This window comes from Balearica regulorum, chromosome 23 (genome assembly GCF_011004875.1).
Source record: "Balearica regulorum gibbericeps isolate bBalReg1 chromosome 23, bBalReg1.pri, whole genome shotgun sequence".
Classification (NCBI taxonomy): domain Eukaryota; kingdom Metazoa; phylum Chordata; class Aves; order Gruiformes; family Gruidae; genus Balearica; species Balearica regulorum.
Window position 1 is genome coordinate 41,271 of NC_046206.1, and position 9,460 is coordinate 50,730.

The 9,460-nt window shown below is 54.5% G+C and overlaps 1 long non-coding RNA gene across 2 annotated transcripts; it reads right to left on the reverse strand.

The window, feature by feature from the left end:
• Window positions 1-2,996: 2,996 nt before the first annotated feature.
• On the reverse strand, window positions 2,997-9,201 carry LOC142604924 (uncharacterized). 2 transcript variants are annotated; one of them, XR_012838779.1, is made up of 6 exons: window positions 8,933-9,201; window positions 8,645-8,754; window positions 6,906-7,074; window positions 5,745-5,894; window positions 4,226-4,316; window positions 2,997-3,224 (listed from the first exon to the last, which is right to left on the reverse strand). It is a non-coding gene; the product is annotated as an uncharacterized LOC142604924 (long non-coding RNA). The 2 variants fall into 2 exon arrangements; XR_012838778.1 differs by having other exon boundaries at window positions 8,898-9,123.
• Between the last annotated feature and the right edge of the window lie 259 nt (window positions 9,202-9,460).

The window sequence follows — 9,460 nt, forward strand, 5'->3', positions numbered from 1 at the left end:
TCGTAAATCCACAGTTACCGATCCTAGAGTGCAAATTCCTCCCCGACGTGGCGCAAGTGCTTTATAAGCTTTGTCGCTACATGACCGAAATACTCCCGATGCCTTTGGTCCCCTCTGGGCCCAGCTCGAGCGAGATTTAATATGATTAGTTGTGTTACATTTAGTCCGACTTGCCACAAAAGCGTGGTTAAGACAAAACTGCCGAGTCCGACTCTGGGGGGTAACGTCTCTCTACGCAGAGGATGTTATGATATTCATCTAAAGGAGGAATTTTGATGTTTAATATTTGCTCTTCATATTTAGTAATTATAGAGGTATTTCTCCAAAACTTTTCCCAAACCGAATCCTTTGGAATTGGAATACCAATTAATTCAAATCCACGATCTACAGATTTCGGTAAAGATGCACAAAGCCGACATTGAGTAAAATTCAGATGCTTCGCAAAGGACTTCATTAAAGAAACGTGAGTGTTATTTAACCAAAAAGTTAAACTTCATTTACTTGATCTAGATTTGGTCGTTATTTTGTCAGTATTAGAAATGCCGGCTTGAAAACCCCATGGAAAATCATAATCGTGTGCTACTGGAAAATTCCTAAGCCTATCTTTGATAATGTAATACGTTACAAAAAAGAATGGACTCGTCAGATTCAAATTAAGACAACACCAATCATTGTGTTTACCCTCTGTCATTACCCATAAATGATGGCGGACGCACCAGGTTCCCGTTCCTGTTTGCGGCTCGTATGTGTGATATGGGTATGTATTCCACGTATAACTTCTTAATGGTTCCTTTCCATTCTCAAGATCTTCCGTCACAAATCCAACACAAAATTCTAGAAAAACATCAGGATTAAAAAAAGGATTCCATACAATCTCAGTATCACTATCTACTACAATACTTTCCCCTTTTGCATTCTTAGCTCCCCAAACTTTACAAAAGGTTTGCTCCCGGACACTAGTACTACTGTATTGTATTATGGTGCCATTTGTAAGTACATGTGGTGGGTTGACCCTGGCTGGGGACCAGGTGCCCACCAGAGCCACTCTATCACTCGCCTCCTCAGCAAGGCAGGGAGGGGAGAAAGGAAGATGGAGAAAAACAACCCCAAACTCGTGGGTCGAGATAAAGGCAGTTTAATGTAGCTAAAGCAAAAAGCAAAGATTATTCTCTACTTCCCATCAGCAGGCGATGTCCAGCCACTTCCTGGGAAGTAGGGCTTCAGTAAGCGTGCCCCTTACTCCAGAAGACAAACAGTGTAAAAAAAAAAAAAAAATGAATGCCCCCGCCCTGTTCCTCCCCCTATTCTCAGTTTCTTACTGCTGAGCATGACATCATATGGTATGGAATATCCCTTTGGTCAGTTTGGGTCAGCTGTCCTACCTCTGTCCCCTCCCAAGATCTTGCCCACCCCCAGCCTGCTGCTGGGGAAAAAGAAATGTTGGAAAGACAGCCTTGATGTGTGCTGGCACTGCTCAGGAGTAGCCAAAACACTGGTGTGTTACCAACAGTTTGCTAGCTACCCATACACAGCACAGCACTATGAGGGCTGCTGTGGGGAGAATTAACTCCATCTCAGCCAGACCCAATACAGTACATATCTGTATTGCAGGATGAACTTTGTCCGCAAGGTATCGGCAAATACAGCGGCGCATTGGTTTTCATTCTGTCGGGGAATCTTTATGCACGTGAGTGATGGATTCATGTCTCTTTTCCTTGTACCTTTACAGCATAAAAGGAGGTTAATAACACCATGTAAAGTCCTTGTCATTTGGGCTCAAATCTATTTTTTCCATTTAAAATTCTGTATATACATTTTATCCCCTGGTTGAATATTGTGTACCTGAATTTCAGGTGTTATCCCTTGATACCAATAAGCATGATTTTGTAATTGCAAAAAAAAAAAGAATTTTGCAAATAAAACAAATATTGAGTTACCTGTTCATCTCCATCCAAAAGGCTTGTTTTTGCTGGAATGTAAGTTCCAGGTACTGCTAAAATTCTCCCAAATAAAACTTCTACTGGAGATACACCCACTGGTTGCCTCAGTGTGTTTCTGATGTCCCAGAGTACTACATTTAATGCTTCTGGCCACTTCAAGCCAGTTTGTTTACAGGTTGTAGCAGCAAACATCCCCAGAGAGGAACTGACAACTGAGCCCTCACCGCTGCCTCTGGGAGAGGGAAACAACCAGCAACTCTTATCCACAGTGACGACTGTAGCTCTCCTGAAGCAGCAACCCCTTCTTCTGGAGGCGCTTTTGGAGACGCCACTGTTTTCTCCAAACTGATGCTAATGACACCAGCATTTATGGTGCAATAAGGTATCTTTGAGGGCCAGCTTGCTGACATGAAGACAGGGTTGGGCAGAGTCTGTGGCTACGGGGGAGGTGCTGGAGCTGGGAGCAGCTGTGTGGGATAACCAGATCTAGAGCATGTTTGTTGAGGTGAGAGGCAGACAGCGCCTGTTCCAAAGGGGGAAACGACACCTGCCGGCACGCACTGGCAAACGCCGCGTATCAGTGCCGTGAGACTACAGCTCCATACGTGCCGCGGGAAGCAGCCTTCCGTGCTTCCCGACCCTGCGGGGACACCGTGCCGTCCCCTCGCGCCGACTCACCCGAAAGCCCCACCGGGCCGGACCCCCCCGCCCCTGCAGCCACCTCCGACTCGGACCCCGCCGCCCCCCCGCCCCTCCTCAGGGCTTTCCCCGGGACCCGCCGGTCCATCCCGCTGCCTCGCTCACCTTCTCCCTCTGTGCAGCCGCAGCCCGGCGACGCCTCCGCTCCTCCCTTGGCTCACAGCAGCCCGTGCACGCTGGCAGCCCCTGACAGGGAGGGGCCGTGGCCATCAGCCTCACTGCCTGCCCCTGGCGCTCCTCCAGCCCCAACCCACAGCTGGAGCCCAGCAGGAACAGGGGGCCATCGCCTGACCTCCTCCCCTGCCCTCCACCACAGCCCCTCACCCTGTGGAAATGAAGCGCAAACACGGCCTGGAGGGCAAAAGAGACCGCAAGCCTTTATTCGGTCACACGCGGACCCAATCCCAGGAGCGACTCTGCACTGGGGCATGGGGCCCGGCCCTGGGGCACCTTGGCTGTCCTACCCAGAGCCGCGCTCACCGGTCCAGCATGGAATGGACGGTCGGTCCGTCGGGCTCCTGGAGAGCTGGGCTGCCGTGCAGAGGCAGAGGCCGCCGCCAAAACCGAGGAGCCGGCTGCAGGACGCTAGAAGAGAGGAGAAAAGTGGCAGCCAGCTGGATGGGGGCAGGCGGCAGCGAGCGAGAAAGCACGAGGCAGGGAAAGGGATGGCGAGCGAAGGACAGGGCCGGGGAGCCCGACAGAGAGGGAGAAAGAAGCGGCAGGGAGAGAGGAAGAGAAGCAGCGGGGAGAGGGAGAGGCAGCGGGACAGCAACCCACAAACGAGGATGGGGAGCAGGACAGAGAGGCAGAAACAACCCCGGGCGGGCAGCGCCACGGAGAGGGAGGAAAAAAGAATAAGGGCAGGGAGCCGGACCGAGAGGTACGGCGAGGAACGGCGGCACGGGGAGCAGGACAGAGCAACAGAGACCAAAAAAAGGAAGCGGGAGCGTGAGAGAAGCGGGAGCGTGAGAGAAGCGGGCTGGGGAGCAGGGCGAAGGACAGATAAAAGGAGAGAGCAACAGAGGGAAAGAGGACCGGGGAGCGGGACGCTGGGGCAGAGTGAGAAAAAGAGGGGCAGCGAGCAGGACAGAGCGGTAGAGGCAGGAGGAGGACAGAGGGAGAGAGAGAGACCAAAGAGGGAGACGAGGACTGGGCAGAGGGGAGAGAAAGACAGGGGCGAGGAGCAGAGACACAAAGGTGCCAGGAAAAGGACAGTCGGATGGAGCAAGAAACAGGGTCGGGGAGCAGGACAAAAGCACAAAGAAAAAGGAGAGGCAGAAGGAAGGAAGGATAAAGACGGGACAGGGAACGGGACGTACTCAGTGAAACAGAAGTAGAACAGAGAAGAGGGGACAGGGATGGAGGAATACAGAGAGAGATGCAGGCTGGTGGTATACAGAGATAGCAAAGGTAAGCAAAAACAGGACCTGGTTCTGACGACCCATCGCTCCCGGTGTCGCTTCCACGGCCTCAAAAAATGCGACACGCCACACGACACAGGAACGGGAGAGTGAAAGCAAAGGCACGGGAAGCTTTTTCAAAAGAAAAAACCGCTCTTAGTCATTTGCCTGAGAATCACAGCTTACAGTTACTCCATGTCTTCCGGCCTCACAGGATGAGGCAGAGGGACAGCTGATTCTGTCTCCGCTTCATGTCTGGACAGAGCTTTTCTCATGTCTGTGGCAAAAGGAAAAAAAAAAAAAAAAGCAAGCTATTATAAGACAATGGTCCTTGCACAAAGCCATGTTCAGCGAATTCTCTATTACAATAAGGTCATTTCTAACCCAGAAGATTTCACAGAATCATAGAGTATCTCAAGTCGGAAGGGACCCATCAGGATCACTGAGACCAAGCCCCCGCTCCGCGCGGGACCACCTAAAACTAAACCGTGCGACTAAGAGCATCGTCCAGACCCTCCTCGAACTCCTGACGGGCTCGGTGGCTGCGACCGCTTCCCTGGGGAGCCTGTTCCGTGACTGACCGCCCTCTCAGTGAAAAACCCTTTTCCCAACGTCCAGTCTGAACTTCCCCTGACGCAGCTTTGTCCCGTTTCCGTGGGCCCTGTCGCTGGTCCCCCGAGAGGGTGGAGGTCAGGGCCTCCCCCTCCGCCATCCCCCTCGAGGAAGGCGCAGACTGCGATGAGGTCACCTCTCAGCCTTCTCGTCTCCAAGCCGAACAAACCAAGCGACCTCAGCCGCTCCCCCGAAGTCTCACCTCAGAGACCTCGCACCACCTCGGTCACCCTCCTCCGCACACGCTCCAAGAGCGTCGTTCGGCGGCACCGCTCTCACCTGGAACCTAACGCTGCACGTAGCTCAGCTGAGCGGAAAGGAAACGACAGGCTAAAGGGACAAAGACGCGATTTGAGGCAACTGCAACAACAGCAGGTGCCTGTCCGTAGCCCCTCTATTTCACAGCGCTCCTGCGTATCAAAGGAAGAGCGCGAGAACAGACAAGATACACAGCCTGGCCATGTAACCCTTGGGGGAGGACGGCGAAAGGAGAGAAGATCCAGAAAGAGGAAGCACCTGGTACTTCACTTTTGGTAACAGAATTAACATCAACATACTTCACCTCCACATCCCTTCCCTTTGAAATTGAAAACGCCACCCAATTCTCTGCCACTGTTGACCACCGACACTTGTAAATTTCTAGCGAGACACCTCAGAAAAACAAAGTTTCAAGTCCCTGGCTAGGGGAAGAAACCAGGCAAGCGCCGCCATTCCCTCCCCCGATAACGCTAGCAAAAAAACCAGCCGCTGGGGGGGGGGGGGGGGGGGGCGAGCGTTCCTCCAAAAGAAAAATCGGGTGAGAAACTGCATTTTTATTTTCAGCTTACCTACAAGACAGATGTCTTTGGAGTTGTTTCTGCCACAGATGCTACAAAACGTGTCAACTGCACAAAGAGTAAGTTTTGCAACTGATCTACGAGTCGGTACCAAAAGCTACCTAAAGCAGTACACAAAGTCCCATTCATCAACAACTCTCTGACCCTATTTCATATTCAAAAGAAAAAAAAAAAAGTAATGCCAATCACACAGACAAGCCCGGGAACCCTCAACGTAAGAATCTTTCCGTTCAGCTGGAGGCAGAACAAGTACTTACCACGTGCATCCTCACCTGGCTCTCCCCTGCTAGCAGAGCAGCACGCCAATACCGTCCGGTCCACGCTGCGGTACGCCTAGTCGCTTCTGCGTATTTACCGCCACCCGACTTGATCCTCTCACAAAGAGATCGACGAAAAAGCCACCCTTTCTTTGAAAAAATAAAAACCAGAAACACACCGTAAGGAACAGTAGGCGAACGTATTTCTAAGTCATAACCCACAGTTTGCAATCAGACCGAGGGCAGCTCGGATGATGCAGTACGCTCACCAAACACCTTTCGCACCCGGAATAACAGACGTACTCCTTTACCACGGGACAAATCCGGCACAGGGACAAATTTCAGGCTGGTTTTGTCACACGACCGTTCTTGTGCACCAGCCGGTGGGTTCAGAATTAAGGACGGGACGAGCTAAATGCCCACACAAGCCTCATATCCATAAGAAACTATTAAAAATAGAAAAAAACCTTCCACGTTTTAGATCGCATTGCCTTAGGGACCACCTCCTTCAAAGTCTGCCTGGGGGGGGGGCACACACGTGTGAGGCGTGGAAATCAGTCACAGAATTCAGTTGCCTAATGGGAGACGGCCCTTCTCCTCGCAAGGCAAACGTTTCAAAACATCGCGCTCTTTCCCGATGTTACCAGCTGGCACTGGGGTTGCCCTACCAGCACGAGTCGGGGACGTCTCCCTGTGGGTCCACGCAATGCTAAATTAAATATTCTGCAAGTAACCGAGCAGGAGATGGAAAGTAAGCTAAGATACTCTCTGCCGTACTATGTTTGTTCGAGATTGTCCCCGAGGGAATCGCACAAAGCCCACGATTGCTGAACCGGTACATGGGGAAACAGCGCTGACGTTTTGCTGAGCTCTTCTCCTGTCAAGAAGAGGACCTTTCATACGGTACCCCTACTGGCATTTTGCCTACTTTCGGCTCATTCTGGCAGGTCAGCTTCCAGAGAAACCCTGAGATTTCAAACCGCTGAGCAACGTTCACGATTCTTACTCTCTGACTATGGGGAATTTCAGCGAATCAGAACGCTACTTAGAGCGACGCTCCAGGTCTGTGTCACTGCAAACCAAATATCTAAGCCACGGACCGGGCGTCGGTACAAAAATTACTTGAAAAGATTAAATTTAAAAGACAAGCACGGCACTCACTTTTCTGAAATTTCTTCCAGCAGTGCCGTCAATTTAGCGGGCAAACCCAGCTGTCGAAATTCCGCTGCAACGGAGCCAGCGGGAACACATCCGTGCCGTTCTTCTCTGGCCGCAGAGCCTTCCGCTCTACCCGTTACTGGGAACGTAGAGAGCATCGGCGCAGCGGCACCTGTGGAATAACGCACCGCCCACAGCTATCCAGAAGAAGAATCCAAGACGACGGTAGAAGACCCCAGACCAAAAGTCACCGCGGGACTAAGGGACGCAGGGACAGCGCGCGAGGGGCGGGTGTACGGGACCCGCGCGTGTAACGGCCCCGGGGATTTCTTTGTTCCGGGTCCCTCTCCTTGGAGGCGCCCCGACCGGGCCGATCCCGCTGGTGCACCTTTCAATTACGTTAATTATTCAATTACAAAATCCGATGCTGGAGACCGCTGCGGGAAGCCTCAGGTCGAGCCTGAAGGAGGAGGAGGAGGAAGCGCGCCCAAGAATACGCGTGCGCGCGACACCGCGAACGGGGTGCGAACGCTGGGCCAGCAGCTGCTCCTCCTCAAACAGAGACAGAAAGAAGAGGGGGAAAGCCACAGGGTAAAGAGGGCTGAAGTGGAAAAGAGGGGCCGGGAGCCGGACAGAGCGAGGTGGAGAAAGAGGCCGTCGGAAGGGAAGGGCTGGGCTGCGGGGCGGAAGGGGACTTGGCAGCGCCAGGTTCGCGGTTCCGCCTGATAATCTTAACGGTCTTTGCCAACCTCAACGCTTCGGTGACTTTAAAAAACAATCGGGATCTCGAGGCGGACCAAGAGAGCCGGAGAAAATAAAAACGGTTGCGGCTAAAAGGGCAGAGAGGGAGGAATCCCGAGACGGGGAGAGGGAAGCCGGGCAGGGAGGCCGAGCAGGGGAAAAAGTCCCAACAGGCTTCCGCAGAGAGAGGGAGGAATTGAAAATCCGAGGGAGAGAGCCGGACAGAGAGAGAGAGAGAGAAAGAGAGAGACGGAGAAAGGTAAGACGGTGGCGAGCTAGCGGGCAGAGAAGCAGAGTTTAAAGACAGAGACCGGGAGACGGACAGAGAGGGAAGGAGAAAGGAACGAAGGGACGGGCTGCGGGGCAGACAGGGAGGAAGGAAGAGAGAACGAAAGAGGGACAGGGAGCCAGAGAAACCGCGACGGGGAAAGAAAAAGGTACCGACGGGCTAGGGGGCAGAGAGGGGAGGCTTTAGAAAAACAGGGACGGGGAGCAAGACAGAGCGAGAGGGAGAAAGGGCACCGTGGCGACGGGGGACGGGACAGAGAGGCAGGCCTTCAAAATGAGGGGCAGGGAACAGGCTCAAGAGGGACGGAGAAAGAGAGAGACTCACGACGACTCGCTACAGAGCCGAGAAGGAAGACCTCGAACAACGGGAACGAGGAGCCGGACAGAGCGAGCCAGAGAGGGCAGAAATACCGACGGGCTACAGGACCGAGGGGGAGGAACGCAAAACCAGCGGCTGGGGGGCCAGACAGAGAGAGAGGGAGAGAGAGAGAGAGAGAGAAGGAAACAAGAGCCACGGGCTACAGGGCAGAGAGAGCCAGGACCTAAAAAAAGGTGGGGACAGGCAGCCCGTCAGAGCGAGATGGAAGAAGAACGTACAGGGGAGCACAAAGCAAAGCAAAAAACCCCACAGCGGGGCGGGAAAGCGAGGGGGGCAGAGGAGGGCCCGCGACGCAGAAGAGAGGCGACGGGGCCCTGCGGAGCCCAGCACTCACCGCAGCTCCGGCTCTCGGCGCTGCCGGGAGAGCTTGCCGGCGCAGACCCTTCTTTCTCCTGCTCTCCGCCTTTCCTTTGCTGTTACTCCGGTCGCTTGGCTGTCCTCCGCCTCATAGGACACACGGGTGTCTTCTTAGAGCTCCGAGGAGACGAGTCTGCCTAGACGAGCGGCCTCCCTCCCTCGCACGCGGCCGCGCCGTGCTTTGGGTTACGCGTACCGACCGACCCTGCGGTGCCCGTTGGCAGCCCGACCTGCCGCGGAGCACGACGAGGGATCTTTCCTCAGCCGGCGACGCAGGCTCGCTCTTGCCTGCAGCAGGAGGCAGCTGCCGGCCGGAGAGCCTTCCATCTCTTCCTCTTCTTCCCCTTGCTCTGGCCGTTCCAGCTTCCCTTAGGGCAGCTCCCGTCCACGGCCGGTAAGCGCTCCGCCGCCTCTCCCTTTTCGCCGCCACGCCACCAGGAGAGCCAGGCCAGGCACGGACGACCCCCGCGAGCGCGAGGCGGGGGCAGTCAACGGCATCCCCAAAGGAGGAACAGGCAACCGCGTCCTCAGCGCGGCCTGGCAGAGGGAAAGAAAAAGCAGCGGCCGTTACTACCGCGGGTCGGCCCTGGCCGGAGACCCCCCCCCTCCTTCTGCAGGGGCTTCCGCAGATGCCGCTCTTTCCCCGCGCTGCCGCCGCCGCCGCTGCTGCTGCCGCCGGCACCCCCGTTCAGGAAGAAAGCGGCACAGGCGAGGGCCAGCTTGCCGCCTTCGCGCCAGGGCTTGGGGGCGGCCTGGGGCTGCCGGACAGGCTTCAGGAGAGGTGCTAGAATTG